Source organism: Chaetodon auriga, chromosome 9 (genome assembly GCF_051107435.1).
Source record: "Chaetodon auriga isolate fChaAug3 chromosome 9, fChaAug3.hap1, whole genome shotgun sequence".
NCBI lineage: Eukaryota > Metazoa > Chordata > Actinopteri > Chaetodontiformes > Chaetodontidae > Chaetodon > Chaetodon auriga.
This window is the reverse complement of record NC_135082.1, coordinates 1832595-1850917: the sequence shown is the minus strand read 5'-3', so window position 1 is coordinate 1850917 and position 18323 is coordinate 1832595. Positions and strand designations below refer to the sequence as shown.

General features: G+C 40.9%; 1 pseudogene; it reads right to left on the bottom strand.

The window, feature by feature from the left end:
* Window positions 1–685: 685 nt before the first annotated feature.
* LOC143326171 (uncharacterized) overlaps window positions 686–18323 on the bottom strand; it is a 32052-nt pseudogene continuing 14414 nt past the window's right edge.

The following is an 18323-nucleotide window of genomic DNA, read 5'->3' as shown; positions in this document are numbered from 1 at the left end:
TAATGTTTTGATGATTAAGGTGACCAGATGTCCCACTTTGTGCGAGACAGTCACGCATTTCCATTACTTTTCACACGTCCCACAAATTGTGACGCTGTCGCGAATTGTTAGCGACACTGTCAATAATAGTGGGACATCTAGTCACCTTAACTATGATAGATAAACCGACTTCGTAGGCTATGTAGACACGTTAGGGGTGGATTTCATGCGCTGTTCGTTTTTCATTCGTAGGACGTAACAACAAACAGCGTGCCTGATTTAAATAACGTTTTTAACATATTAAACAAGTGAAATATAATGAGATATTTTCAGGAATGATAGCCAAGATGTTGTAAAATAATAATTTAATGAAAACCCAATTTCACCAATATTTTGACTTTTGACCTATTTTCACGTTTTCCTGGAAAAGTGCCAGCGCAACATCTGACGGGTTTTCCCAGATCCCATCACATTTTGTCAGTATTCATCTCAAACGTCCCAGAAGTTGTGCATTTATGCGTGCAAAAAACACATTTTTGTAGCGTGCAGGGGTGGGCTGGGGGCCCCAGGCATTTCTTGCTTGGAGCCCCAAGAGACTCTGGCAAAGCCACTGGACACTATGCAGTGTTGGGGGTCACTGCTCTAATGGAAGTACAGAGAAGCATGTAGGACCACAGCTCTGCCTCATGGTCTCAACTCTGAGTTGTCAGGGGTTAGGTTCATAAATAAAATCGGTCAGATTTCTAGAGATGAGAGCTGCTTCATCCGAAGTGGGATGGATGTTGTCCAGGTGTTCCCCAGAACGTCTGCCAATTATCAATGAAGCCCACACCGTTTGCTGGGCACCACCTCAACAGCCAGCGATTGAATGATGACATGCAGCTAAACATGTAATCACTGGTGAGATTTCGCAGGGGTCCAGAGAAAACTACGAAGTTCGACATCGTCTTTGCATATGTACACAAGGATTCCACATTAATTTTGGTGACCTCTGATTGGTGTAACCAGGTGTCATTACCGCCGACGTGAATAACAATCTTACTATATTTACGCTTATCCTTAGCCAGCAGTTTCAAATTTGATTTGATGTCGCCTGCTCTGGCATTTGACTATCGTTGCTGGTGTGGCTAACTTGACGTTTCTCAAAATGGAACTGCCAATAATCAGAGTTGGTTTCTCGGCGGGTGTGTCACTAAGTGGGGAGAACCTGTTTGAAACATGAAGTGGTTGGTGGTGACCCATGGGCTTCAGCCCGGGACTATGCTTCCTTCAAACAGTCACCCAGCCTCCCTCGTTGCCCAGCTGCTCGGGAGCTGTTGAGGGACGGCTAGCCGGAGCTGCACTTCGTTGGTCCACACCGGCTACGGGAGCCTGGCTAACTACTGCTAATGGTTTGGTTTGGTTTCCATGGTGCGGAGCCGTGCTTCCAATTCACTAAGCCTCGCCTCGAACTCACCAAATAAACTCTTTTCTGTACAAAACCTTGTTGATCACCTCCTATCAATTATGGAAGGTATCTGTCCAATCATTTAGAGAGTAATTTGCAAAGTATTTTGATATCACATCCCATTAAACTATAAGTCTACAGGATGAGCATTCTGTTGGTGTTTTATTTGGTTTTAATATTAGAGTTATTAAAGCTAATCTTAATGAATCTGGGAGCAGTCCCTTAATAAATGGGTCTTCATACATATCAAGGAGTGGTCTTACAAGTTGTTTTTTAAAAGTTTTATAAAATTCAATTAGTAACCCATCTGGTCCGGGTGCTTTACCACCATTGATATCTTTCATAGCATCACAAAGATCTTCTATTGTCAGTGAGCTATTCAGTTGTAGCTTTCCATCATTCGACAGTGTAGGACTTCAGGAGGTCAAGAAAAATATTCTGAGCCTCCATATTTTGTGTTCTGACTTGTATACCAATTCATAGAAATCCCTGAAAGTATTATTTATCTCTTTTAGGTCAGCAACGAGATTGCCAGATATCAATTTAACACTATTGATTGTTCTTTCTGGTTGCAGTTTCTTAACCCTCCATGCCAATAATTTACCCGCTTTTTCCCCTTGGTCATAGTATGCTTGTTTGGTCCACATTAGACTCTTAGCCACTTTGTCAGTTGTCAGCTTATCGTAACTGGCTCTTATAGTTAGTAGATCCTACAATTTTTTAGGGTCATTGTGACTGTAAAGTTCCATCTCTGCTTTCTTAATTTGACTCTCTAATGACTGTAATTCGCGGTTGTGCTGTTTAGTTTTAGAACTTGTATAACTGATAACTTCTCCTCTTATATAAGCTTTACATGCCTCCCATCTAATGCTTGCTGTGGTTTCATATTTGTTTAGTTCAAAATATTTGTTAATGCAATTTTCCACAAATTTGACAAAGTTCGGATCTTGAAACAAATACACCTGTAATCTCCATCTCAAGCAATGTTCAAATCTTCCCAAATTGATTTCCATGAATACTGTTGCATGGTCACTGATTACTATACTACTATATCCACAAGTTTTGACTTTAGATAGATGTTCCACAGAAATCAAGAAGTAATCAATGTGTTTTGTTAGAGCTAGAATGTTAAGTGCTCCTCAGCCTGCTGGTGGTGCTCTGTGATGTGACTGACCCTTCTTACTAGCTCTGCTGTAACGGGGTTGAAACCCCTAATTGTTTTCTTTACAGCTCTACTGGGGAGCAATCTGCTAATCAGCACACAGAGGAAGCCTTAGTAGGAACATTTATTTAAATTAAAACACATAAAAAAATTGTTAAAATAGTCCAGGGCTAGAGCCTCCCGAAAAGCCCACAGTTCACCGGCCGCTAGGAGTTCAGGGTCCTGGGGAGCCTCGTCTTGCAAGACAGCTAGCCCTGTGGCTGCATCCACAGGTATGGCAGCAAGGAGCCTCACTCCTCCACCATTCTTACGGCGCCTCCTTTCTCTCTCTCCCTCTCTCTCTCGCCGGTTCCTCTTTCGGGTCCTGCCGCACGGATCTTTTGGGTCCACCACGCGCTGGTCCCTCTACCTGCGGTGTGTCGTCACTGTGTCCTCCCGCTGCCACCGTTCAGCTCCGTTTCTCTCGCCCCGGTGCGCTCCTTCTTGACTCCGCGGCTGCCTATCGCCCTGTGGTCTGACTCCCTTCCTTTTAATGCAACACACCTGTGTCTTTTAAGGGAAAAACTAACCACCCCCCGTGCACCAATCGCAGTCGCTGCCGTTTTTGTGGACAGGTGCACCTAATCACTGCAATTCAATCGGTGCCCTTAGTAACAACTGGGGAGCAGGAGCAGACCCGCAACCCAGCCACCGGCACGCACGCACACACGCGCACACACACACACACACGCCCTGTGACACTGCCCCTTTTAAGATGGAGACGGTGGGTTCCTGATCGGGCAGGTCTTAAGGGCACTGATGGACTGCTCTCTCTCTCTCTCTCTCTCTCCTTCCTGGGAAGCAACAGGAGCTGCAGCAGTTTGTTTCTGTTGTACTGCTTATGTTGTGTTTCTGTTGGTTTTCTCTAATGGATCCAGTAGTCTTGTTTTTGTGGCTTTATTTCCTTTAGGGTTTAGTTGTGATATTTTCAGGGCAGAGGAAAGATGCCAGATTCTACGGCCCTGTGTGGGCTGGTCTGGAGCTCTTTCCTTCCCCCTTCCCTTTTTTAGGTTGATTGGTTCATTTGTATTAATAAACTTAATCCTTTTCTACTGAAAAACTACTCATTTTATGTTAGATCTCTTTTGTGAGCCATTTCTTTGGGGGTTGTAACAGGAGTAACATGAAAATTCCTTTTTATTTGGGTTCTGGTACCTCCAAACTTCACTTAATCTTAAATCGTCTATGTATTTGGAGACGGTTTTCCTAGTTTGTACATGAGTTACATCAACTTGAGTAGATCTATCCAAGTGTGGGTCAGGAACACAGTTAAAGTCCCACCTATAATATTAAGCCCTTCCAAAGCAGACAAGGTCAAGAAAAATCTCTCAAAAAACAATGGGTTATCTTCATTAGGGCCATAGATACTTATAAGGTTTATCTTTTGAGATAAAATATTGCCCTGAACAATAATATACCTTCCAGTTTGATCTTGGATAGTTTTTACAAGTTGGAATTGTATTGTTTTGTGTACAAGGATAGCTACACCTCTAGCGTGAATGCTGTGTGAAACATAAAGTACTTGGCCAGGCCATCTCTTACTCAAATTGTATATCTGAAGTGACCAAATGGGTCTCCTCTAGAAAGACTATTTTAGATTTGAGGTATCTTATCCTGTTAAATACCTGTTTCACTTTAGCCAATTTTCTCATTCCTCTGACATTCCAGCTCACAACTTTAGTATCTAAACCTTCCTTATGACTCTCCATAAACATTCATGTCAATACCATTGAATTCCTAAACTGTAGAAATAACAAAATAATAAAGATGGTGCAGGTGACTCTCCTCCATCCCAACACGAACACAAACACAAACACAAACACATACACATACACACGCAAAAACTTACATTTTAGAACAAACCTATCTTCATCCCCAGCATTTCTCCGAATGAAATGCAGAACCCTCCCCTTGTAAAGTTTTGAGGGATGTTGATCCACAACTCCTGAGGAGCAACTAGTCAGCATAGCTCGACCCAAACTCTCAAGAACAACAGTGGGTGCCCAACAACTGCACACTTTAAACTTCTGTACCTAATAAATCCCCTTTAAGACCTGTGTCTTAAACATAAGGTTAATGAATGTAGCACAAATTCTGCAGCTTCATCCAAGCCAGTGAAGCTGCTCTACTGAAACATTACCTCCTGGCAAACTGGCCTTGCATCCACACACTTTCAGGACCTTCGGTGCATTGAAATCACACCCATGAAGATTACACAGGGCTGTCCCAAGGCAAGAGATATCAACATTTTACTGCTAGTCACATGAATTCAAAGACATTTGTTGTAAAACAAATAACAAATTATTTTTTCATTCATGCCTGAGACTCTATTGGATGTCTGCCTTTGTGATGTTGACTGGTTCTTGTTCTGGGAAGTTGCTGTGGTCTGCTCTTAGGTCCACCAGCCACTTGGTGTGATGCTTCTTTCTCCTATATGCTGTTCCAATATTTCTGTCTTACTTATGGGTGGGTCTTTCCTTGTGCTGTTATTCCCTTGCAGCTGGGAGTACACCCTGAATGGATCTTCAGAGAGCAGACCATTTATTCTCTTAGTCTCAGCTTTTCAGCCAGAGCTGTGAGTCTTTGTGTGTCTCTAGAGCTTCACTTATAAACATATTGTTGTACTGGAAGCCAAGATCAGCCGAGGGCTTCAAACCTTCTTCTTCATTTCTCTGTTTGCAAGTTGTGTTCTTGATCTTACACTCAAGTATCTCTAGGACTGCTGTTGCAGTGGCATGCAGTTCGTTGGATCCATGATGGTGGTGGTAGGGATAGTAAGTAGAGCTGTGTTGACATCTGCAAGGTAGACTTTGGGATGGGGGAGTCGCATCTGGGGATTGGCTAAGTTCACTCTGGCCACAACCTTCATCGTCAGCTCAGTGGATTCAGCTGCCATTACTGATGGTGGGGTATCATCTGGTTCTTTAACACTGCTCCCCTTTATTGGGGTCAGCTCCTTCTCTCTCTCTCTCCATACTGTTCACTGGTGTTCCCATTTTGTTAGAGCCTCTCACTCTCCAGCTGTGACTCCCTTCTGTTGATGTTAGAACCCTGAGCTACCGGCTGCTTCTTGGTCAGTGTGGATGTTGATCTTGTGCTCATCCCTAGTTCCCACATACATTGCATGTAACACCACTCCTTGACCCTACTTTTATGGTGGCATCTGGACAAGTATGTTTTGCTCCAGCAGCCCACTTCTCATTAGCATGTCCTGGTCCCCCAACAACTGACATAGACCTTGTTAATCTGGGCAATGTCCATGCTGGTATGCCTTTAGTTATATTTCCCTCCCGAGTTGACTATACAATGTGTGCATGTGTGGGATAGAGGACACATACACAAACACACCCACACAGTTTACAATAACATTGTGAACATCAAGTATGGAACGCAAGGAGCAGCTGTCACACACACACAAAAATGATCGCCAGCGTTGGCAGTTGGCCCGAGTAAAAAGATGGACCAAAAAACATGTTAGAGAACATACAGCAGCCTGTCTTGAGCCTCCATCACATTAATCACAGGAACAGAATTGACCTATAGGACAGGCCTAGAGCAGGTCTACATTGTTCTTAAGAACATTTCTCAATTTTGTCATTAGACCAACAAAACTTTCATGTTTAACATGACAAAAACACAATGGGACAAAATATAAGAAGAAAATATCTCACTATAACAAAAATATGGAAATAGTTTTGAAAAAATTGTCTAATTAAACTGTCTTATATAAATGTCATCTTCATAAGTAGTATACACATACAGTACTGTGCAAAAGTTTTAGGCAAGTGTGAAAAAATGCTGTAAACTAAGAATGCTTTCAAAAATGTAAGTGTTAATAGTTTATTTTCATCAATTACCAAAATTTAGTGAATGATAGAAGAGAAATCTAAATCAAATCAATATTTGGTGTGACTATACATTTGGGGCCAATCATATGCCTCCCTGAAGGTATTGCACGATAGATAAATATCTGTTAAGGTTTGGTATAATAATAAATAAACACAAAGCGCGAATGTGAAAATAAAATGCATTCAAAACCAAGTGGGAAACTAACAAACAAAAGGAGCTCTGTAACACGGGTTGAGGCAAGGCACAAACACTGACGAGGCAGGTAGGCACTGAAAGAAAAAGCACACATTAAGTGGCAGTCCAAACAAAAGAACACCAACAACTGTTGAAAGATCAAGGAGAAAAATGACTAGGACTAAGTACTCACACATGGGAACAAACAAGGAAGCCGCAAACGATTCAGGACAATCTGGCAACAGGTAACAAGGAGCATCTCCCTTTTATCCTGTGCCCTAACCAGGCTGATGTGCGCCAGGTGCGCTGCTGACAGTGTGGAGCCAGGTGAGTGCCAGGCACACAGTTAGCTGATCATAACACTACCTGTATTTCTCAGCACTGAGGACATCATTCATCCTGACCAAATTTCCAAATCGCACGAAGTTTCCTTGGCCAACCACCACGTCTACAATCCTCAACATTGCCTGTTTCCGTGTGCTTCTTCAGAAGAGCTTGAACAGCGTATCTTGAAACCCCGGTCTGCTGTGAAATCTTTGTCTGGGAGAGATGTTGGTGAGTCAGGATAACTCCCTTGTGTCTTGTCGCTGTACTCAGTCTTGCCATGGTTTATGACCTGTGACATGAAACTGTCCCCATTCTAGTCAGTCAATCAAATCCTGTTGTATATTTAATCATGGAAAAGTGCCACCATCCTTCAAGGTATTTGAATACTCATCCTCTAATCACCTAATCCTCGTAATCATGTGTGGCAGGTTGAGTTTCACTCTCCCCTCCTCCAGCCTGCTTAATTGTCCGCAGGCTGTGTTCAATTATCCCGCTGCTCTTTGATTGCGGGGCGGCACCGTCACTCTTATATTCAGGTGGAGTGCTGCTGCTCTGAGCACTCTCCTTGACCTCCTCCAGAGCCTGGTGTCCTGGTATCTAGCGTGCGGCGGTTTGGCATGTGACGTTTGCTGATCTCCCTGTAGCACAAGGTGGGCACTTGGTTATTTCTTGGTGCTTCAGGTTATGCGTTATTGTTGCTTTACCTGCTGGTTTCCTCGCTCTGTAGCGCCGACTTTCTCTGGCGGCTTTGAACGCTGAGCCATATGGTGGCAGGGCTCGCTCCAAGCCTGCGCTTCACCAAAACCCTGTGTTGAGCTGGCAACATGCGCAGCGGCCGTGTGTCTTCCCTCTTCTCATCCACGCTGGGTGGAATCCGTGCTCGCTTTGTGGTACGTATACCTGCGGCGACACCACAGTGTATTTCTGTACTTTTCTCCAAATTGTAAATAATATTGTTTTTATATTTTACTTCGTAGGATGTTGGGCCAAGGTGTGTGTGTGTGTGTGTGTGAGAGTGTGAGTGATCAGCCTCTGGTGCGCGCTGCTGTTCTGTGACCGCTCCGGACCCTGTGACCAGAACAAGACCGTTCCGTTTCTATAGCATTGGGATGCCTGGAGCCTAGTGTCTGATTTTATCGATCAAGCTGACTATAATTGACATTTACTCGCGCACTGTTCATTGTAATATTTTGCTGGTTTATAGGATTAATGTAAGTGTTTCCTTTGTAGTCTTTTGACAGTTTGGTTTCCCGTTATTTTACTATATCTGATGAGTTTAGTTCTGATTTTATTTTCCTTATTATATCATTTCGTATTTTGTATATTTTCTTTTGTATGAACTGAGTCTCTTTCTGGGCAGGAGCGGTGGGGTGCGAGCCGGTGGTAGGCGGACCTCCTGGTGGTGGTGTCCCTTCACTCATCCCTTTGTGTGCCGTGTTTTTCTTGATTTCTTTTACCTCACGTGTGGTGTGGAGTTTGTTTTGTTTTGGACCCTGCCCCGCCCCCTTTTGGTTTGGTGAGTCCTCCCTGGTAGACCCCCAGCCTGGCTCCACATGCCTCTAGGTAACTCACACAGTGACATTTAATTACAGTCGCTAGTCCTTTTGTGACTGTCATTTTTTAAAAGAAAAAAAGAACATAACAATTATTTAATAAACTTTTTGTATACTGTGGATCAGTCTCTGTCATTGTTTAGTTGAATCTGTGGATCCTTGTGTTTAAAGGGTTGAGTCTAATAATTTCCTGGGGGCGAAATTCCCCCAGGTGGTGTTGTCACATCATTAGGCTGCCAAGTAGTCGCACTCGCCACACATGCCTATAAGCAAAATAATATTGATAGACCCATCACAAGACAGTGACATGAAATGATTCATCTTGAATTGATTAATCCAGACACACCTTTGGATAGATCGATTGGTCAAAACATCTGTTCTTAGTCTGTGTTTTCTTTTTTTTCTCTGGTTTGGTCTCATCCACTTTGTCCCAATAAAAACAATGTATCTTTGTGTTGCGGAACATTGATATTTTAGGCAACGACTGTGTCAAAAGTTTGTAATTTTCTTTTTAAAGTTTCACCATGACAATACCAGTTCTGTGTGGATGAACTGACTGGCCTGTACAGAGCCCTGATCTCAACCTCAGATGAAATGCTGGCTCCGTGCCAGACCCTATGACCCAACATGGACCTCGCTAATGCTTATGTGGCTGAATGGGACCATGTCACTGCACCCACATTCTAAAATCTAGTGGAAAGTCTGAAACCAGAAGAGTGGAGTGCAGTCACTGCAATCACATATAGCCACAATGTCTGGTATCTGGTATGTTTGTCATTAGTATTCTATTGATGGCCTGCTGGCTTATTGTTGCACAAGCAAAATAGGACAAACAGCTGCATCAAGCGTCATTCTAAGTGAGCACAATCTATTGCTAGTGACAGTATATTCAAAGTTCATAAAAATAGAAGTCATGCAAAATGTCACAGCTTCTAGCCCTTAAAAATCCTCCATATGTGCTCTTGTGTGTAGCATTTTGAAGAGCTAGAAGAAGTATTTCTTTGACTTTGATTTGGTAAGTGGTGAATTATTCCATATTCTGTGGTAGTGTATGCTTTTTATGTTTTCTTTTCTTTTTTTTTTTTTTGTTATAATGATATTAATTTAAGGTCCACCTACCAGCTTTTTTCTGCCTTATCTCATCCTCATCCTTATACCTCATCTCATGATTCATCAGTAAAGGAGTTGTTGCCCTGGTTGTAATAGTTTCATTATCTTCCTTGATGCTGTGACCAGTTTTGGTCCAGTGTAAACAGAGTGGTGTGGTTGTCTGGTGTCTGGTGTCACCAGACCAAAACCACTAACAGCATCCACAGGGAAGTGGTCAAACATCATCAGCCAGGAGTTAGTGGCTGATCCAACTTTTGCATTTCTGTTTGTCACATAAATAAAAGACCTTAAAACTTCAGATTCCCATGTCTTACTTACTCAGTTGGCTGATGGAAGGTCTATAATTACCATGGCACTCTCTGACAGACGGCAACACAGGTCTATAATGTAGATAATTACCCGTACAAGCCAAACATAATGTCAAAATAATAAAGAAGTGCTTTATCTATCTCATCCCTCTTCAAGGCAGCTCTGGTACTATCTGCTGTATGAATTTGTCTGACACGTTGTTCCCTGTGAAAAGCGTATCGCATGATGCGCCAAATTCAAAAGATTTCCTTTACCGGATCAGTTCAAAGCTGCATCACATATTTCAGCAGGTGATGTGTTTCTCTACTCTTTCCCTTTGTGTGGAATGGCTTGGATGAAAAAGACATTGAATCAGACACTGTTTGTCTTTTGTTGAAATGAAAGGCTCAGAGAACAAGGGTTCTCTATTATTTCCACAATGGAAAGACAGAGTGTCTTCATGTAGTGGCAGAGCAGTGGAGGCTTTTCATGTGATGTGTGGTGGAGGCACTACTTTTCATGCTTCCCCTTGTAATAAGTCTGCATTTACCTTGCAAATAGGTTATGGCAGCTTTCTTGTCCTTTAGGTCTCCTGCTTTCAATTCACCGACACATCCAAAGACTTTGCTTGTGTGTGTGTATGTGCTGAGCCTCTTTTTAGCTGCCAGAACACTTGGCCTCATTCTCAAAGCAAGCCACCACAGAGTTGATTGGTCTTGAGAAAACAGGGAGGGAAAAACAAATAAAAGTAAAAAATTGGTAATTACTCAGGCATTTGTGCATCAATTTTCCTTTCAAAGACAAAAGGTTGACCCAGCTGAAACCAGTAAAAGTAATTTTGGCAGCATTGTGCAGAATTAAACTTAGTGCTACAGACAGAAGGACAGACGTGGAGATAGATGCCCTCAGCTTGGTTTCACACAGAGATAAACGAAACAGGATGGGAGCTTCATATCATTGTGTTCTCAAATAACAGTGTGTGTGTGTGTGTGTGTGTGTGTGTGTGTGTCTATGGACAGCATGGTATGGATATGACGTAATGAGATGTTGTGTGGGCCCCAGGAGAGGCTCCACCTGTGCATGATATGTTGTGGTCCGCAAATGACCCTCAGCAGGACAAACACACTGATGATCAGACAGCACAGACTTGGCTTTCTGTTTCCACTTGAGTTAAATTCCGTACTCCAAATATAGCTTTTATTCTACTGTGTACTTTTTTGATGTTTATTTGTTTGGCTGTATTGAGATTTAGGTCCTGATTTTTGTTTACATTGACTTCATAGCAAGTTGGAAATCATTACCAAATGGATAATACATCATTTTCACATGCCTTTTTGGGGTTTGGATTGCTTCTATCTCAATAAAAATAGAGTTTAGGTTCAAAGTTCATTCTTGATCTTGGCAACAGCATCATAATACCACATCATCTAATATGACTGAAAAGCTCTACTAATACATGAATAAATAAATGGACCTAGAATTGAGAGTGTTTACTAAAAAACATTTATTTTGTTTTTTTCACTTTCATCTTTTCAGCAAATATGGCTAATAAGTCCTCACAGTGCACAGAAAAAATGGAAATTTGAATATATACGATGCCATGACAGCTGATGAAGACCATCTGGTATGATCACAACTTCCAGAACATCTAATAAATGGTGTTGTGGTGATATTTCTTTCACAAATCCATGTTATTGCTTAACACAGATTTACAGTGTGTAATAAAGGATTTATTAAAAACATACACATGTGCAAGTTCTTTAGGTAGGTTTGAGATTGATATGATTTTTTTGGTGTATTTTTCAAATAAGTTCATGAGGAAGTTGTTTAATGCATAGTCCATGATGAGCTGTGTGGTTATAGAAATAATGCACAACACAACAGCCTCTTTTCACTGATCAAAAAGAGTAAATGCTGTGTATTGGTTGAGCGTGATGCTTTACGCAGATGACAAAGCAATCTCAAGTCATGGTCTAGATTCTTGAAGCACACTTACTTACCTCACTTATTGCTTGATCATTTTGTCTCCTTATTCGAAAATGAAATTCAGCTTAAATTCAACCAGGAAGATTAACATTATTCCCTTGGTCATTGGTAGAGTGCGGACTAGTACTGGATAGCAGGTAGCTGTACATCAACAGTAAACACAATCATGTCTGCATTATAATAAACACAACAACATACAGTATTATATTACTATAAATACTGTAGCAGTTGGAGTGGTTGGTATACCTACTGTGCAATATGGTTGCAATGAACCTAGTTGGTTATAGTATTAACTCTGCATAACTAAAAACAAAATTCTCGTCACAGTGATTGTGTTGGTGTGGTGTGCTGAGTGAGTGTTTGTTTAGGACTCTGGACAGGCAGGTATGTACTGTAGAGGCGCAAAGGGAATAGCTATGAATTTCAAAATAATAGTTTAGAAACTGCAGTCTCTATTCCATCCTAATGCCAAGCTTAAAAAAAAAAAAAACAGGCTAATGGTAATGCAAGGTTTTCTTCAGTGGCCACAATAAAGATAATGTGCAGGTGTTTAGTGTGAAAATACAGGCCACCCTTTATACATAGAAAGCTGCCTACTTCAGTCTGTACTATTTTTCTGCAGCAGTAAATTTGAGATCTTTACTTAAAGAAACTTGAGGACATATTGTGGATTTAAATTTTGTGACAGTTGTGTTTTTGGATGGAGCATATTAGCAGTGCATGAATTGATTAATGCTTTCAAATCAGTAATTAACACCTAAATAACTACATTTTTCACACATATAAACAGATGATAATTAGAGATTAAAATTGTTTATATATGTTTTTAACAAAGCATGTACTAAGCGATTAGTACAAATTCAAGAGGACACATTTCTAATTTGAAACACAAGTTAGTTAGTTAGTTTAAGAACACGCATAACTAATTTGTTCATACAACCTATAAATTTGAAAATACAAATTGCTAATTTGTGTGCATATGTTCATAGTGGCCTGTAGAGCATATTTACATATATTCACACTCAGTGTTTCTTACCAGAAGTAATTTTATGCATCCTTGATGTCTAATAGACATGCTGAATGCATTTCATTACTCAAAAAAGACTTGCAAGCTGACTTAAAAAATAAATAAATTTAAAAAAAGGGCTACATTTCTTTGTGTGCAGGTGGAACCAACTGTTAATAAGCAGAATAACCAGTGCACGAATGCGTAGTGCTCTGTTCCCATGTACATCACTCATTAACACATTACTACATAGTGCTACTAGTAGTCAAAAACAGGGTACGTTTAAATAAGAAAACACTCCTGACACCCACACATCATAGTAAAATTCTTAAAGAAGAAAAAGAAGAATCAGAGGGACAATCCCCTTTATTTGTCACACAGATACATTCATGCACACACACGCCATGCACTGGTGAAATTTGTCTTCCGCCTTTAACCCATCCTGGTCATCCTTCCTCCGTGGCAGACCAGGAGCGGTGGGCTGCCATCCAAGCAGCGCCCGGGGACCCAGTTCTTTTTTGTCACCATTGGTCAGGTGGTGATCTTCTTGCATGTTTTTAGTGGGGGTATTTAATGGAGGATACCCCAGGTGAACACGGGGAGAACATGCAAACTCCACACAGAGAGGCCCTTTTCCTCGAGCAGCAGGCACCGAAGGCATGGTGGAGGACACACCCCTGGCTCCCTTGTTATACTGTATGTACCTCTCAGACAATGCCATGTCCTCACCAACCTGCTGTTGAATATCAGAGCATCACCTGTGTCTAGTCAGGCTCCCTTTGTGTTATCCTTTCATACTGGAGAAACTTTTCTCTGTTTTCATGCAGGGAGCGTGGATCTGCATTTGAAGACACTGATAACAGTTTGACTAGAAAATATCTACCACCTGTACATCATCTGTTCTGAAAGAGCTTTTTATTTTCTTGTTTTCTGTGTTTTCCACCCTCCCTTTAGATATAGAAAACACTATCTTGCAGTAGCTGCAGAAACAGAAACGTAAAAATAAATGGAACATTGATGCATTTATTGGTGGCTTCAGGAGACAAGCTAGCACAGCATGCTGATGTAAGTTACAGACTGAGTTTCATGTGTGTCACAATCTTCAAATGTATACACAGCTCAGCAAAAATAATTCACAGAAGCATTCATAATAAGAGGGATGGATGTGTGGGGCCCTGTCCCTTCCCTGCTAGCTTGCAGTATATAAATGACTGGCTCCTCTCATTCTGTAATGGAAGATTCAGAGCTTGAAAGCTGATGGCAGGCCTGGTCATTTGTCACGCTTGCTCTGCTCCAAGTCTTGACATGATTGATGCTTGGACCTCCCTCCTTTCTGATCAGCCACCCCACCATCTCTGGATTAAAAATCCATCCTTGCTGACGTTTACATATTAAAATTGGTAGTTAGGGAAATTCTCCATGTGGAAACAAAAGGGGCCTGCTCTGCAGTGGCTGTTATCAATCACCAGGACAATACGTTTATACAGAGTCTAAATGGGGACAAGAAGGGGGAACATGATTTCAGATGCTCGGTCTAGATTCCTTATCAAATGTATGAAACCTCATATTCTCTGAGTCTTGACTGGATTTTGTTTTAGCAGCCACTTGTGAAAAGTTCCCAATATTTAATCTGGGATATTTCCTCATTTATATCTTATTTTTAAGAAGGCAAAAGTTCTTCTTCAGCTATTTGTATTATGCCAACATTCTCCCTTGGAATTCAATTGGCACAAATTTGCTCCAAAACATTAAACACAGAGATATGCTAAACATGCTGCACTTGTTGCATTTTGTTAATGTTTTTCTTCATAAGTCTGGTGAAATCCATAGTTACAATGCAATCACAAACAGCTATAAGCTACTGTAACAGGAGTTTTAATAGTGCTTATTCAGCAAAATGTGAACAGTATAGGTGACGAATAACTTGACTCTTGTATTCTGCAGCTAAATGACTCCATGGCTACATTTACCACAAATCGTTCAAAACCTTAAGACCTCTGCTGCCAGAGATTGGAGTAGCGTATAACATCATCATAACATGTGTCAGTGGTTGGAAGCACTACAAGGACACCAGACAAGAGTCTGAAAGAACACCAGAAACAGATCATCAGCTCTCTGAACTCAAGAATTAACTTTCATGCACAAATTATACAATCTGTTTGGAGTACCCAAAATATGAAAAAAACAAAAAACAAACAACAAAAAAAAAACATTAATGGTCTTCCAAACCATGTAATTTCTTTCAAATTGTTTATCTCATCAACATGGTTCAGTTCTTAAATCCGAGCATGACATAATAAGCATTTCAGAGTAGCCTTATTTATGCTAAAAAAAAGTGGTGCTCTTGGTTGACATCATTTGAAATTTTGTGTTTTATCGAGGAAAGAGGCTGTCCAAATGTCTTCCAAAACAACACAGCCAAAATACTATGCAACACTATACAAACAAAATATAAGGAGCAAAGGAAAGGTTTTGGATGTACAAGAACAAGGGATTACCCCTAAAATCCCATCAGGCCTTGCAAATCACACAGACTCATCAGTTTCCCATTGGATGAGATCCATTGGGACTCAAGGAAGTCCTCAAGACATGACCATGACATCCTCAAGTATATAAGAATCAATGTGCCCACCTCACCTCACCTTTCTACCATAACATCAAGTTGCTACAGTAGGTGTATCCTTCCTAATCAAATCTTTGTACTGTAATTAGCCTAGTCAGTGGTCCTGAAAAAGTCTGTTACTTGTCCAGTGAGTTAGTGCACACTGAACACATTTGGATCCTCAAATACAATGACTGTTCGCCTATCCGGTCATTTCACTATACCTGCAGAAGGAAGACATGGATTAACTGTTTTCGTCAAGAAAAAGAAGGATAACTTCTAAGCCCCACTTTCTTTCAACAAAATCAACTGTCTGCTGTTTCCTCAAATGCCAACGAGGGCCAGCCTGCCATTAAACCACAGAAGTGACATCAGCCTCATCACCATCTGATCTTGAGGAAATGCCTGATGCATAGGACAGAATGAAACACACGTTAATCGCTGATCTCAAGTGAGATGTTTTTGTCTGTGCAGAGACAGTTAATGCTGGTGTGTTGCTATAAGCTTCACTGTTGTATAAGCCTTACTGAGTTGTATGTGTGATAAAGAGACGGTTATTAAAATTATCAGACAGCAATTTAGATCTCTTTTTGTTTTGCTTTGAGTGCAAATTTTAATGAGCAGCCCTTTTGTGAGATTGCATCCATGGTTTGGTTATTGGTCTCTCATCTCCAGGTGGTGCTCTGTTACTTTTATTTATATATTTTTTTATATTAATATAGTTATTGATACCAATAACTGTCTTAATATCTGCTAATAATTAAATCTTCTCTGACTCAGATTTAATGACAAAAAAGTTCCTATGAAGTGTGTTTAATGTGCAGCAAACAAAAGTATTGAAAATAGTACTGTGCGTAAGACTCCTCTATGAGAAATGAAGGAAGGAGAGAGAAAGAAAACCTTTTTGGCTGAAAAAGTGATGAATGGGGTCATAGTTGGAATTGATTACAGCTGGAGCAGCTGATGCTCTTTTAAACAGTGACAGCAGAAAGACGTGAACTCACTGAATTGTCTTTAAGTGCCTAAAGGCTGGCTGGCAGCTTTTCAACATAACAGTGGCTGTCTTTCTACAAAGGAAGTTTTTTTTTTTTTTTTTGCATCAGAAAGCTTATGTAATGTGAAAGCAGTTGCTCTTTCTTAACAGGAAATCTCGGAAACACCTCTCTCGTCAAATGTCTGACATTCTTTTTAGCAGTTAAAAAAAGTGAATTAGACAAACAGTGTAGGAGCCATGAATGGATGAGTGTAAATAGATAATTTTGTTATGGTTTATATATTTGCTATTTTGGTTATTTGTGATTGTTTATTTGATAATTATGATGATTGTGATAGGTCACATGAATGTGGGTGGTGACATTGATATAGGTTAATATAGGCACCTGCTTGCCTGTGTGGTGAGGGAGAGAGAGAGGGTGAGTGGGGTTGCCGTAATTTTGTTGACTGCTGTGTTGAACTCTGTTTTGAAACGCCGTTTTCTTTTTGATCACTTTGATTATTTGAGTTTGTGCACAGAACAATGAGTTGGTTATTGTTTTTCGTTAATAACAGGTTAAAACTATTTTTCCGTATCTCAGTGATTTTTTCCGTTAAGCGTGTCAGACAAAGGAAGGCCCCGGCCTCAGCCTCTCAAATGACTATTTGTGTTTTGAAGTCGCTACAAACAGAGACAAAGAAAAAAGGGGTTTCCACCAGCAATACAGTATGACAGTAATACACAATAAATATACTAATGGGTTAAAACCATTAAAATTTTATTGTGCATTGCTATCAGTTTAGCATTGCACTTTTATATATAGCTGCCAACACTTGCATTTTAAGATTTGAAGATGGAAATTTTCCGGCTCCCTGCCCTAGGCCATCCTACCACCTTTACCACTGTCCACATACCCCTCATCTTTAGACACGGGTACACACAGTAAATTCTAAGGTGTTCACCTCAACAGCAAATTGGATGAAACAAATAACACAAATGCCCCGTATAGGAGGGTCCAAAGTCGTCTCCACCGGCTAAGAAGACTGAGGTGAATACATAGGACGTTTTTTAGGAGTCTGTGGTGGCATCTGCAGTTTTCTATGCAGTGGTCTGCTGAGGCTATGGAAGCTCAGAGAGGGACAGAAAAAGACTAAACAAACTAATCAAGAGAGCTGGCTCTGTCCTGGACTGCCCTCTGGACACCATCGAGGAGGTGGGTCAGAGGAGGATGTTAACCAGGCTGACATCGATCATGGACAACCCATCCCACCCACTGCATAAGACAGTAGGGGGCTTAAGCAGCTCCTTCAGTAACAGACTGCTGCATCCAATCTGTAAGAAAGAATGTTACCACAGTTCCTTCATCCCAACGGGTGTCAGACTGTTTAACTCCAGCATCATGCAATGTAGCACTGTAGTACTTTTTATTTTGGCCTCTTTATGCCACTGTGCTTGCTCTTTGTAATACTTGCCACTAGATAACCAGTTGCTTTAATGTATCAGAGTAACAAGGATTAGGTTAACTTGTTCCTATATTAAGTAAGAGACTACAGTGAGGTGGTCAAACTCAGGTACCTGGTTGAAAGTGATTGTGAGCATCTCTCCATTATTAAATGAAAACACTTAAGCACTTAATTTCTTTATGTATCACTTGAAGGATATGTACACATCACTGAAACATTATGCTTCAGTTATGATTTTTGGGGAGGCTACTAGCAAGAGTGACAATTGGTAGGAGAGGTGATTATGAAAATGGACAGCAGAAATACTATAAATGCAGTATTGGTGGAGCATGGTTCTGCACATCCTTGTCATACTTATGCTTGTC